The 14637-nt window shown below is 46.3% G+C and overlaps 1 protein-coding gene across 1 annotated transcript in view; it reads left to right on the top strand.

Moving 5' to 3' along the window:
• Nucleotides 1-14637, top strand: part of Arntl (aryl hydrocarbon receptor nuclear translocator-like) — a 73209-nt gene that overhangs the window by 22035 nt on the left and 36537 nt on the right. Inside the window, exons 2-3 of the mRNA XM_013028670.1 lie at nucleotides 10799-10928; nucleotides 13944-14069. The gene's annotated coding sequence lies outside the window, so the exon portion shown is untranslated. The remainder of the gene's footprint in view (nucleotides 1-10798; nucleotides 10929-13943; nucleotides 14070-14637) is intronic.

Genomic DNA, 14637 nt, shown 5'->3' with positions numbered 1-14637 from the left:
CTTTTTCTGCTTATGTGGTGCTGAGGAATCGAACCCAGGACCTCATGCATGCAAGGCAAGCACTCTACCACTGAGCCACCTTCCCAGCCCTACAAGATGTCTTCATCTTAAATATACCTTTATTCACCACTCCTCTGAGAAGGAACATTTAGTTGTTTTTGATTAGTCTTTATTTTAACATTGTAAGAAAATCTTCAGGTATTCATTGATTTACATACATTACATCTCTATTCATATAGATACATGTTATGAAATGAATACTATGTAACAGGTGATATCCTTAGACATACATTTAATTTAATTACACATGTAATTGCCTTTTCCAAAGGAACAGATCTTTTTAAAGCTTTGTTACCTAGTGCTAGATTTCTTTTAGAAAGTTGGTACCAGATGTAAATGTCCATTCATGACACCTTCACTAATATTTGATTTTGTCTTTAGGAGCATGATCTCTACCAGTATAGGCAGTGGACATGACATCTTGTTGTTTATTATATATATATATATATATATTTTTTTTTTTTTTGGTTGGTTGTGGGGCTTGAACGCTGGGCCTGGGCGCTGTCCCTTAGCTCTTCAGCTCAAGGCATGTGCTCTACCACTTGAGCCACAGTACCACTTCCAGTTTTCTGGTGGTTTCTATTGGAGATAAGAGCCTCACGGACTTTCCTGCCCTGTCAGGATCCACAATCCTCAGATCTCAGCCTCCTAAGTAGCTAGGATTACAGGTGTGAGCTACCGGTGCCTCGCTTGCTTATAATATCTTGATTATGTGTCTTCATATATTTATTGTGACTTCTTGTTTCTATTCTTTGCTTATTTTTATCTGAAGTGTTTTCTTTTTTATGGCTTCCTGGGAAGTTTGGGTTGGGATTTGTTTTAAACTCAGAACAGGGAGTCCTCCTTTTTCTGTCATAGAACTCTGGAGCTCATCATCCCTGACTCAATCCTGGCTGTCCCCTATGTGAGATGTGGGGCAAGCAGTTACCTGACCTTTCTCAGAGTTATCTAGCTCTTTGAGTGCTTACCTAGCATGCATGAAGCCCTGGATTCGATTCCTCAGGACCACATAAACAGAAAAAGCTGAAAGTGGCACTGTGGCTCAAGTGGTAGGGTGCTAGCCTTGAGCAAAAGAAGCTCAGGGCCAGGACTAACAACAACAACAAAAAAAGCCCAGTATGTGGTTTCTGCTGCTTCCCATCTTGTAGTATTATTTTTGTTCTGATTCTGTGCTGAATATTTTCTCAGGAAGTTTTCTCAAGATGCACAACTCAGACTTGTTGAGATCCTTAGACTGAGAACCAACCTCGGGTAACCAAAGCTCAGAAAAAATAAAACTGATTTTTTTTTAACTCCGCATACAGGAAAGAGAAATGAAAGAAACCAGGCTAAGTCTGTTTCCGTTAAGAGGAACTTGTAGGTCATTCCTGAGGTCAGAGTGCATGCAGACCAACATCTTCTACCCAGCACATTGAAGCCCAGAGACTCATCACAAGATGAAGGCTTCTTGCTTACATTGTGCTTGCAGGCAGGCAAAAGGCCAAGTACGACTTAGGAAAGTTGTCGGTCATGCAGAGTTGAAGCAGAAGCATCATCTGGTTAACCTTTAGCCAACCCCTTACACAGATCTACTCTTCCCCCACTGCCTGCACATGCGCTCTGGGTAACCGCACTTGTTACTGGTTTGGGCAGCCTGGCACTGGGGGCAAGGGCCGTGGGTGTCTGCCTGCCCTGCCCTGCCCTGCTTCTCCCAGTTGGGACAGAGCTTTCGCTTTTTATGTGCTGAGTCACTGAAGCAACAAAAGCATGTGCCAAGAGTCCGGGCTCTGGAGTTGAGCATCTCTGGATTCCAGTCCTTGTTCTTCCCCTCCAAGCCGGGCAAATCTCGTACATGTTGCTTCATGTCTGTGACTCACTGTAATCTCTACCATGTTGATAACAGTGCCTTCCCCAGAGGCCATTTAAGGACAGAATGGGCTGTCAGGGCAGGCACTGCCCTGGGCATCTGCATGCGGCTCTTGTGGGATGGACACTGGTCCAGAAGGGCAGGGAGGCAGGGGTCTTCCTCGTGTCTGAGGAAGCTCAGCCAGCTCTCCCTGTCCCCACTTCACACATCCCAAACCAGCCACTCCTGCCCTGGTTGATGGGAGAGACAAAAAGGCACCTCTCTCTCCAACCATCGCTCATACAGGTGCCTAACAAGTGGAATGCAGACCCTCAAAGGCTGGTTGGGGCGGGGGTAAGCTTTGTGAAGGCCACAGACTGAAAAAATCTACAGTCAGGAAATCCTGTTGCTCGTTCCTGCAAAGTATTCAAGGACTAGTTCTCGCCAGCTGGCCATGGCCACTGAGCATTGGCCCATCTCTCCCCCTACATCCTCCCTCAGCACAGCACCCCCCTCCCCAAAGACATCTAGTATTCAGTCACTTATCACCCCTCTACCCACCATCCCCAATTCACCTCTCTGTTTTCCCCTCCCCTCCTTCACCTCCTTTCTCACCAGGACAGCCAGACTGAAAATCCTAAAAGAAGACCCCATCTCTCTCCTCATTCAAAGCCCAGACCCTGACTGCTCCGCTCCTCCTCCGGCTGTTCTGGCTCTTGGGTCCCTGGTTTCTCTGCCCTGCTGCCACCGGCAGAACCCCAGCTCCCTCTCTTCACAGCTGTCTCCTCTTTCTGAGCCAGCCATCTTGCCTGCCCCCCTCTCCAGCCCCCCTTCCCTACCTCTCCCAAACATTCATCCTTGCCCAGCATCTGACATGATTTACGTCTGCATTTCCTTTGCTTCCTGTCCTCACCCGTCTGTGTACCAACCCAGGACAAGGGTTGGTCTCCCTGCCCCACCTCAACCTCACCGTGGAGGACGATGCCTGGCACTCGGAGGCCCTCAGCAAATATTTACTGCAAGATGAATGAGTGATTGCCGCCAGCACACTCACAGTATCTTCTTTATTAACATGTGTCCCAAATTGAAATCTGGTGGCCACATGTAGTGTGGGATGGAAATTTACTCTCTTGGACTGGTCCTTCACCCAGGAGTCACCTGGCACCTCTGGGTGCCACACATGTGTTCGATGCATTCATTGCTTGAAGGCTCGGGGGGGGTGTTGATGGAACTTGAGGTGCCCTGTGTCCCATAGTTAGATGTTACTGTGTCACTGGTCCATCGGCAGCCATCAGCCCACAGGCTTTTCCTTTGCTCCTGAGCTGTGGAGAAACCATTGTACTCTGCTCTCTCCCTCTCATCTCCCTGAGCAACTCCAAAATTCTGTCACCTACCACCCACTGACTTAGCTTCCTCATTATCCTCGTCCCAGCTTTCATGGAGGGTTCTCGGTCTGTGTTTTGGTGAAATGAAGGGCTGGGCTCTGCAGATTCCACCCACCCTTCACATTCTGAGAAGTCCTCATGTTTCCTGCTGCAAAGCTAACCCGCGGATGTCTCCTGAGCCCACTCACTAACAGCCTCCTGGCACCCAGAGATCACTCCGCATCAAGTTCGCCTCTCACCTGCACCGGGTCTCGCTGTCCCTGAGCATCGTCCTAAAGTTTCAGATCTGAGCTTGCACCTCTACCTTCCTGTTCACCCAGCACGAGCTCCTCTCTTTCAGTGACATGGTTACAAACATTTAGCACACTCCATCTTCCCGCAATCCAGGCAGGGAAGTCCTTTCTCCTTTCACATAGGAAGAAATGGTGTTTTCTAGAGGCCATCTGATTGGCCCAGGACACACAGCTATGACGTGGCAGAGCTGAGCTTTGGTTCTAGGAAGCACTGCACGCCCTGCCAGCCTGTCTTACTTCTTCTCCTGTGTCTAGCATCTTCTCATTCGGCCTATGCTAGCTGATCCCGTTTTTGGGGGGGTGGAGAGTGGGGCTGTAACCACTTCCTGTACTCACTTGCTGAGTGGCCAGTCCTGGATTCATGCCTGTGCCTGGCCTCCCAGGGAGGCTGTGCTGTTTTGCAGGGCACACCTGTCTCCAGAACACTTTCCTGGCCTGTTCTCTGCACCCTCCCCACTTTGTAGGCAGACTTGCACTTCACCAGGCAAGATCCCTCAGCATTCCTTTTGTCTTCTGTGGAATATTCTTTCCATTTCTCTTTTCAGCCCAACCTGGACCCACTCAGCCTGTCTGCTAGCAGCTCCAACCAGAGAAGCAGAGTCCTTTCAGGGTCCTTCGGACTTGCTCTCCCCCATGCCAGCCACTCCCATCTGCCACCATATAACAGCAGTACATTCTTTTGTTTCCTTAGAACAAGATGCAGATGTTTTCCAGAATTTCCTTCAACTTCAGGCAGTAAGTTTTTTGGGGACAGAGTCTTCTTCTTGGTGTCTTTAGGACCAGGCTCTCTTACTCTGTGGCACATTCAGACAGACAGACAACAAGACTTCAGTTGCTAGGCCCTGTGTATCACTTATCCGTGCATTAGCCTTCCTATCACTGTCTCTCCCCCTGCACCTCTGGGGTTGCCAGGGAATAGTGAGGCTGAAGTAATAGAGAAAACAGCCTTAATAGGACTGCTTCGCATAGCTGAGCAACAGTGCAGAAGGGATGGGCGGATGATAGAGATGTGGAGTGTCTCCTGTGCTTGGAATTGAGGTGAAGAAGAGAACAAGGCCTAAGCCCTGCCACAGGAGGGGTGACACCTGGGAGTTTCTTTTTTTTTGGGGGGGGTCAGTCATGGGTCTTGAACTCAGGGCCTGAGCACTGTCCCTGAGCTCTTTTTTTTTGGGGGGGGGTCCGGTCGTGTGCCTGAACTCTGGGCCTGGGCATGTCCCTCAGCTCTTCAGCTCAAGGCTAGCACTCTACCACTTGAGCCACAGCGCCACTTCCGGCTTTTTTCTTTTTGCTTATGTGGTGCTGAGGAATCGAACCCAGGGCCTCATGCATGCAAGGCAAGCGCTCTACCACTGAGCCATCTTCCCAGCCCCTGTCCCTGAGCTCTTTTGCTCAAGGCTAGTACTCTACCACTTTGAGCCACAGCAACACTTACGGTTTTCTGGTAGTTCATTGGAGAGAAGAGTCTCATGTGGACTTTTCAGCCCTGGCTGGCTTGGAACTGGGGTTCTCAGATCTCAGGCTTCTGAGCTACATGCCTGTAGCTAGGACTACAGGCATGAGCCACTGGTGCAAGGCACCTTGGAGCTTTCTACACAGCTTTAGATTCCTTTGGTTTCCCCTAGGTAATGGAGACAAACCCCAGGCCCAGGCTGAGGCGTGGGCTGAATACACAGGATGCCAGGAGGCTGAGGGCAGTGCCAGGCCAGCGAGCAGGCATTAGGCAGGGCAAGGCAAAGGTCCTTGGCTACTTTTCATGGGACAAGGCCTGCGCTAGGAGACTCAGAGCTGGGGCTGTTTTCAAAGGTGGCACTTTTGGGTGGGAAATTATTGGGGAGGAGAAAAGAAGGGAGGGTCTCATAGGAGGGACCCTTTGGTCTTGAGAGCAGGGTTCCATGGAACCCTTGGCCAGTAGGTGCCAGATAAAAATGACGTGTGAGTGCATACTGGGAGGGCTAGAGTCTCCACTGTCCCTGGACCTTGCACTCCAGAAGGGTATCTTGAAACCCAGGAGAAAAGAAATCTGCCTAATTAACCCTTATCCCATAGAGTTACATGGCCCTGCCTTCGTCTGCCCTCCTCCCCTCCCCCCGCCCCCACATAGCATCATAAGTTCTCCTGGAACACCAGTTCCATGGGGCTGGTTTGCAGCATCTTTCAATCCCTGCATGCTCTGGGATGTGCCCCTTTCTTACTTTGTATGGAGGCTGTGCCATGGTCCAGGCTGGAAACCATGCAAAATGGTGGGAAGATTAGGAGTTTTAATTAGAACTGACCTGATTTTAAGTCTATAAAATCATTGGCCTTGGTCAAGTTATTTACCCTGGCAGACTTAAATTTCCTCACCTGTAAAATGGGCAAAATGACATTAGCCACTATTATAAGGCTTTTTTTGGTGGTTACTGAGGAAAGAAGTAATGATAGTGACCATAGTTCACATGTGCCGGGCCTCATTCTTAGCACGTTATATGTCTCCTTTAAGTCCATGACCACTCAGAGCTGGAAATGTTACCATCCTTATCGTATGCACCAAGACACACAGAGACTAGGTACTGTGGCCAATGTCACAACACTCATATTTGTTGGACCTAAGGCTTGAATGCCTACATGGAGTCAGGATTTGAAACCTACCACCATCTCCCATCAGAGAGCATGCTCTTATCCACAATTTTAGAGTCACTAAGTAGTTCCAGTGTTCTTTTGAGATGGTTGATGGGATTTTAAGAGGGAGTAGAGTTCCTGAGACTTCAAGCCACTCCGCAATCCTTTTTCCTTGCACCTGATAAAAGAATCGTGTCCCTAGCTTGCTTATCCAATCAGCTCCTTCCATCATGACTGTGCCGTTCACTCTGCCTTGTTCCCTCCACTTCAGTTTGGGTAGCTGTTTCGTTGTCAATTGCATTCAGTCTACATCCCCATACCATACCATCAGTAGTCTGTACAACCACCCCCCCCCAGTACTAGTGGGATTGTAAATTGTCCTTATGCTATATCTCAGAGAGAATGTGGCAAAGACAAACAGACATCCCTTTATGACTCTCTTCGCAAGTATTTCCTGAGTGCTTTTGCTGCATGGCTTTGGGGAGCTGTTCTGTGACTCTTCATTAGACCTCTGATTCACCCTACCAAGCCTCAGTGCTGTCTGAGACTGGAATTCTTGAGACTGTCTTCCATCTACCACATTGGAGGGCTTGTCTACAAGACTAGCCTTGGTCTGATTTACAGAGTGCCCCACTCCACACGTCCTGCTTCTTTGTAAGTTCTCAGCCAGCCAGCCAGCCCCTTAGCTCCAAATGCAGTTTCTCATCTACACTCATTTTAGCTCACGTAGGGCAGAATACCATAGGACTGTGAATAGAAGTGCCACAAACGTGGCTATCCCTCAGCCCTGACAACCTGGTGGACCGTGTGTCCAAGTAAACCATAATTCCTGATTAGGGACTTACCTCTTCCTGGTCCTCCCCATCACCCAGGCACTATGCTCATTATTTTTCCCTCCTTGTGTCTTATCCATGCTGCACAGCTAGGGGAAAAAAACAAAAAACAAAACAAAACAAAAAAAAAAAAACCCACCACATTCCTTTCTCAAGGCACTTGACTGCCACCTGCTGGAAAATTTTCACAATGACACCCAAAGGCACCAGCACCTCCAGGAGTTTGGCTCACACAGCTGCCAGTCTGGCCTTGCCTGTTGCCTTGGCAATGCATCATCTATTTATTCAAATACTCACTTCTCCAACTATGTCAATGGTGTCTTGTATGCAAAGACTTCAGCTTTCTCCCTGTGTTTCCACTGCCCTGGCTTCTGCTAGAGAGTACAGAAAGGCTCATTGACCGATCTTGCTGTGAATACCAGTTACCTTCAATAATCTGGCTCCACTTGGTGAAGTTTCTCTAAATCCATTTGTTGTACAACAACAGACTGTTGGAGTATCCAACAGGAATACAGGGAGGGTAAAGGGCCCCATCAGCATCTTGCTTTTGCTTATAGGCCACCACCATTGGAATGGATAAGACCAACACAACATTAGAGAATGGGGCAAGGGACCCCGGGCTGCCTCCCTGGGCAGAGGAAGGAAAGCAGTTCTTCCTGAACCCAGGGCCCGCTACTCCTTGATTGTGGACACAAGTGTCCCTCCGGGGGGAGTTTGGGTTTTATGGAACTGTAGTTCAATGAACATGCAGCCACTAGACTTGGCCATCAAGATGGTTGATTCTTGTCCCTGTTTTCTTAAGCATACCCTGTTATTAAGCTCCTTCATGAAAAGCTGCTGCCAGAATTTCATCCTGCATCTTCACAAAATGTCTTAGCAGAACCCTATTGAGCTGTCACACGTGGGTGACACTCAAGGGTAAGAGGAAAGTTGAGCTATCACTGGGGTCCCGATTTTTTAAAATCTGCATACATTAGCTATATAAGGGAGAATTTTTCTTTTTAAATATTACCTCTGAGTAATTCTACAAAGGGGTTATCATTCAACAAAGCAGCTTATGAATGCAATGCACAAGGGAGAATTTCATTGTGACATATCCCAGTCAGTCTCTACCCCCCTCCCCATTATTCTCACTTCTTCTCTTCCTAATACTGAGATCTTATAAGAGAATCTTTTATTCTTTTTTTCCCCAGAACCATTCAGCACAGCTGTACTCAAGCCCTATGGAGAGGACCTCTCCACAAATGCCTCTCCTTGCTCTGTCAGCCCCATGAGCCTCCTCAAACTTCCTGGTCTCACACAATGAGAGTTGCTTTTTCCCTCTTTGCCCTGGCTGCCAGCAAGTTCAGAGAGAACGTTTACACAGTTTCCACAGCTTCCAGTGAGGATTTCCTATACTTTTCTCCTCATGCCTTTCCTAGCAATGCTTGCTTTGGTCTTTGTATTGTATTCTTGGGCATGTTTTCTTGAGGTAGGATAGGCAGTAGTGCACTAGTTGGAAGCATCAGCCGGGAAGGCACACTCCTGGGTTTCAATCTTCACTTCCTGACTGAGCTATTTAAAGCAAGGTAATTTTGCCTCTCAAGACTTAAATTCCTCACCTGGAGAGTTGAGGCAATGACCACAGTGAAGGTATTGGTTTTTCTTATGAGAACTGAACTTTTGCTGGCCTCTCTGATCTAGCTCAATCTGTGGCTCCAGGATTTATTTCCTTCTGTCTACCATGTCAACTACCTCATGATGAGTCATACAGCAGGAATATCTGGGTGGTTGACTCATCCAGGTTTTCTGAGACAGAAGGGTTTCCTGGGTGCAGGACTTTCATTACTGAAATGGGAAGGTCTGGGACCAATAGACCAGTTGGTTACCACCACCTTTTTCCATTTGTGCATGACAGAACACTACAGGTTGGCTACTTTACTTGTTGTTGGTTTCTTTTTTTTAAAGAAATTCATTTCTTACAATTTAGAGGTTGGGAATTTAATATCAAGGTTCTGGCATTTGGTGGTGAGGAACTTTGTACTGTGTTGTTCATCTCATCTTGGAAATCAAAGGGCAGGAAAGTCTGAGAGGAGACAAATTCACTTGTGTTTTCATGTGCTGGGACTGGGACTTGAACTCAGAGCCTGAACATTGTCTCTTAGTGATTTTTGCTCAAGGCTGGCATTCTGGAACCACACTCCATTTCCAGCCTTTTGGTGATTAATTGGAGGTAAGAGTCACACAGACTTTCCTGCGTGGGCTGGCTTTGAACCATGATCCTTAGATCTCAGCCTCTCTAGTAAGCCAGCATTATAGGTGTGAGTCATTAGCTTCTGGCTGCGTAGCTCTGTTGTGATAACTAACCCACTCCTGCAATAATGACATTAATCCACTCATGAGGAAAAAGCCCTTGTCTTCATCATTGTCCATTAGGCCTCACCTCCCCACACTGTTTCAAGAGAGAGTAAGTTTCTAACCTATGAGCTTTGGGGACACGTTCAAGCCATAGCCATCACCATAGTAAGCAACCTCCACACCTTGGTGGCCAACAGTATCAAAGGTATATTTCTTCCTGATGTTACTGTTTGTCCAGGGTCTTGGCTAGAGGAGGGGCTTCTGCCCCCAGGAAATGGTTGGCCTCAGATTCAAACAGAGAACCAGTACAAAGGGTTCTGTGTGAAGGTTGTGGCTGCTCACATTGGTTGGGCAGGGTGAGTCTCAAGGCCGGTTCTGACATGAAGGTGCAGTACAGTCTTCCCACCAGGAGGGGTAGCTAGTATTTGGAACATGAAGACAGCCTGCCCTGCTCCTCCTCCTTTTCTCTACTCATGGCCTTCCACTCTGCAGGAGCAGAGCCAGGGAAGAGAGCTGCCTGATCTGGGCTGAGGTCTTGGGTGTGGCTGTCTTCCTGTAGTGGTGGGTTTCTTAAGGGCTGGTGTTCAGCTTCTCCCTGCCCTGCTCAGAGGAGCACCTGAGTTTCCTCACTGTGGTGTTATTTTAGTGGCGGTGCCAGCCAGGGCTCTTCTCCTAGGCACCTGCAATTTCTTGGGGGCACAAATCCCTTTTGGAATAGTAGAGAAAGAGCTATTGTGATTGTTTGTTTTAGTTATTGTTTTTATATCTAAGAACATCTTAGAAAAGCATTGTCCAACAATAATGTCAGATGTCACTGAGGCACAGGTTCCTTACCTTGCCTACTAAGCAAGTAAGAAATGCCTCATGGGTTTTCTTATCCACAGACGGTGCCACAACCTCCAATAGCATTTAATGGTATAACGTTTGTAAAGTAAATTTGATTCTGGGAGGAAAAAATGGATCCAAATAAAGACATCTCATGGGGACTCTGAGTCTAGAAATGTAGTAGAACCTTCTTTTAAGTATCAGGGACATAGGGGAAGGAGAAGGGACCTGGGTCATGTGTTCCCTGAGTAACATCATTGGAGTGAGTATGGCATGGGCTGGTGCTGGAAACATCTGGAACCGGGGTCCTGGCTGTGTTGGGCTCGAGGTTGAGCAGGGAGACACAAGAACCCATGCAGTTTCATACTTAGAAAACATTATTCTTCTAAGAAATGCCTCCTGCAAGATTGATTCATGTATTTTCAGCTTAGGTGTTATGGGGAGGTGGGGGGGGCAGGGGTTGAAGGATGGCCAACAGTAGCTCGGGCCAGTGGGTGTGACGGCTTCCCAGTAGGACTAATGGAAACTGGGTATTAGGACATAGCTCCCCATTCCCTTTTAGCTCACAAGAGCTTTTCAGATTCATTTGCTCCCAAAGTGACTTGTATGTTTTTTTTCTCCCCCTGTTGGTTCCCACTGTAGGTTTTTAGAAGAAGTTGACTGCCTGGAAGGAAATTATAAAACATGAAAATTGCCTTGAGGTGACCAACAAATCCATCAGTCCATTGCTCCTCTCACGCAAGGATCTGAGGTTTAAGAACTACAACTTCAGGTAGTAAATAAGTCCCTCTACCCCTAGCTCTTGATGAATATTGGTAGGTTGCTGTTGTTTGGTGGCTCAAAAATGGATGGTTTTGCCAGGTGCTGGTGGCTCACGCCTGTAATCCTCGCTACTCAGGAAGCTGAGATCTGAGGGTCACGGTTCAAAGCCAGCCCAGGCAGGAAACTCCTTGAGACTCTTATCTCCAATAAGCCACCAGAAAACCAGAAGTGGCGCTGTGGCTCAGCTGGTAGAGTTCTAGCCTTGAGCTGAAGAGCTGAGGGACAGTGCCCAGGCCCAGAGTTCAAACCCCACAACCACCACCACCACCAACAACGACAACAAAGGATGGTTTTGATGGTCCCCCACATATGGCCCATGGCTTCAGGGGAACAAGGCTGTGTAAGCTTCTATGGCCTGGAAGGTAGTAGTCTCTGCTCAAACCTGGTCTTGCTTCTCCAAAGCAAACTACTGTTGTTAAATAGTAGTCACCCATGGAGTTATTATGAAATGTTTCCTGAAGGACAAATCAGAGAAAATAACCAGGAATTTTCTGAGAAAATGAAGACTAATAAGAGGAAAATAATTTGTTTTGCTAAAATGAATTCTAAAACCACATGCATAAAAACCAGAGTAGTACTAAAATAGAATTAACTAGTTAAGAGGAACAGAAGGGCCAATTGCTGGTGGCTTATGCCTGTAATCCTAACTACTCTGGAGACGAAGATCTGAGGATTTGATTCAAACCCAGCTGGGGCAGAAAAGTCCCTGTGAGACTCTTATCTCTAATTAACCACTCAAAAACTGTGGCTGCAAATGGTAGAGCACTAGCCTTGAGCAAAAAGACCTCAGGGATAACACCCACGCCTATGTTCAAGCCCTAAAACCATAAAAAAAAATAAGAAAAGAGTAACAAAGTAGAAAGACTACACATAGACAAGAAATCAATTGAAATTTTATTTGAAATTATTGATAGCAAGATATATGGCTAATAAATGGTGTTGAGACAATAGTGTATCTATTGAAAGGAAATAATAGATTGCTAATCTTTGGTAGTATACCAATTTCCAAATGCAATAAACTAGTAGATAAGAAACAAAATTAGAGCCAGGTGCTAGTAGTTCACTTCTGCAGTCCTAGCTACTCAGGATACTGAGATTGAGGATCATGGTTCAAAGTCACCCCAGCCATGAAAAGTCCATGAAACCCTTATCTTCAATAAACTATCAAAAAGCCAGAAGTGGAACTGTGCTTTAAGTGGTAGAGCACTAGCATGGAGTACAAAAAACTTAAGGATAGTACCCATGCCCAGATTTCAAGCCCCAGGACCAGCAAAAAAAAATAAGTAAAATACAATATAAAATACAATATACTCAGTGCCAGTGGCATATACCTATACTCCTACCTATTCAGGAGATTGAAATCTGAGGATCACAGTAGTTCAGGAGAAAAGTCCACAAGACTCCATCTCCAATTAAGCAGCAAAAATGGTGAATGGGAAGCTTGTAGGGTCAGCTACGGCTCTGAGCTTAAAGCCATAGTACTGGCTGAATAAATATTGGTATAAAGGGGGGAGCGTTTGTACTGTGTTTGGGAAGAAAATATTTTTTAAAACCTGTCACTTTTAACACTTCCTAAAAATACTGTAAAGTTAAAGGAAAGAGTCTTTACAACATCCATAATGAACAAAGAATATTTCCAGCATGCAAATTTATTTATATGTCTACTGATTAAACACATGCTCTGTACCTGGAGTACTCTGGGCAGTAAGTCCAAGCAACAAATGAATCAGAATCCCTACTGTCCCCACTGCCCCACTGCCTCATTGTTCTGTTGTTTACTCCATCATGGAGAGAAGAGCCCGTAAACAAAGAAAGATATTGTAGACAAGATTTGGATAAGGTCTATAGGGAAAAAATAAGAGGAGGCCTAGCGTAGGGCCTGAGTGATATACTAAAGATGGAAACAAAACCCTGAGTTAGGTTTTCTTAAAAGAAAAAGGACGGAAGGCATTAAAAAATGGGACCAGAGGAGATAGTATTCCAACAAGTTCATTTTTCCTAAGATGGGAATTTATGACTTATGTTTTTTCTCCCATGGGCTTAATCCAGTAGTGTGAGGAGAGGAGTTGAGGCAGAATTGGGCAGGGGCGGGGACTCTGGAATGACATCTTGAGTTGACAAGAGAAGTCGAGTCTAAGCAGGAGTTAGGGAGTGGCATGTCTCAGACAGGAGCATCCAGATGGGCTGGCGGTTATGGTTGGTGGCCTCTATTTCTAGTTAAATCAGAAGCAAAGGTACTAAGGGCTGAGGGGTATAGCCTAGAGGTTGATAGACCATTTCTATAGCATGGATATGCCTAGATTCAATCACCCACCCACCCCAAATAAACAGCAGCAAAGTATTGGTTAAGAATGAGGACCAGGGAGATGCTGGAAGTGGCCAGGGGAGTGAACGGCAGCTGGCAGTACTGCATTTTCTTCTGCCATGTCTGGGGGCAAAAATGACACATGGTAGGAGGACATGTGATAGACAGGGCACATCAGTGATGCAAGAGAATTCAGAGAACTGCCTATATTTTCTAATTCCGTGTGTGTATGTGGGGGGGGGGTGCACATGCATGTATATGTAGTGTTGGAGATTGAGCCCAGGACCTTGCATATGTTAGGTAAGACTCTATCATCCTCAGCTTTTGAGAAATAAATGTGGAAGTGCTATCAGTAATCATTTATAAGTTCAGTTAAACACAATATAATGGCAGAAGCTCTTTGGAGATAGGCGTTGTAAGTGTTATCCAGACATATGTATTTCAAGGTGCTTTAAAATGTACAACATGGGTCCCTTTTTGGTCCATCAGCCCTACTTTTAGACATGTATTCTAAGAGATCATAGTTCATGCCCAGATAGCTATGTACAAAGATGTGCATTCCCACAGTGCTTGTAAAGGTAAGGCATTGGTACCCACCTGAATGAGGTACAGGGCAGAATGGTGGAAAACAGTTCTTATGCTCACTCTCTTGTTTTGCAGATGAGGGAATTTGGGCCCAGAGGGAGGGAGTGACAGCTCCAGGCACATCCCCTGGAGCTCACAGCCCTTGGCTGCCCACAGGGCACATCCTCTTCAACTGAGTTTGGAGTTGGAGTCCCTTGCAAGGTATTTGTTGTCCTCTCTTTGGGGCCAGCTTACTTTGTGCTTGTAAAATATGAATCCTTAAAATGTCTACAAATTTGTTTATCATTATGCTAGGAGATGGTGGCTATAAAAGTTTAAAGACAACACATAAATCATGTTTATTCATTTCAATAATCAAATGTTTATTGGTTAGAAAGAAAGAAAATGAGGAGTGTCTGAGAACCTATGAAATGCTGGGTTGCCTCGAAGCCTGGTTTTGGTTTAGTTTGTCAGTCCTGGGGCTTGAACTCAGGGCCTTACACCCTTGTTCAGTTTGATTGTTCATACAGGTGCTCTACCACTTGAGCCATGCCTCTATATAACCTGCTCTACCACTTGAACCATGCTTCTATATAACCTTCATTTTATAGGTTAATTGCAGATAGACTCTCAGACTTTTCTGCTCAGGGCTGGCTTCAAGCCATGATCCTCTAGGTCTAAGCATCCTGAGCTCCTAGAGTAACAGGTGTGAACCACTGGGGCCTGGCATTAATTTAATTCTTCATCATACCACAATGGAACCTAGAAACAACTCAACTTCTCTGGGCTT

Source organism: Dipodomys ordii, unplaced genomic scaffold (genome assembly GCF_000151885.1).
Source record: "Dipodomys ordii isolate 6190 unplaced genomic scaffold, Dord_2.0 Scaffold113, whole genome shotgun sequence".
Classification (NCBI taxonomy): Eukaryota; Metazoa; Chordata; class Mammalia; order Rodentia; family Heteromyidae; genus Dipodomys; species Dipodomys ordii.
The sequence above is the reverse complement of the archived record's forward strand: the minus strand, read 5'-3'. Positions and strand labels throughout refer to the sequence as shown.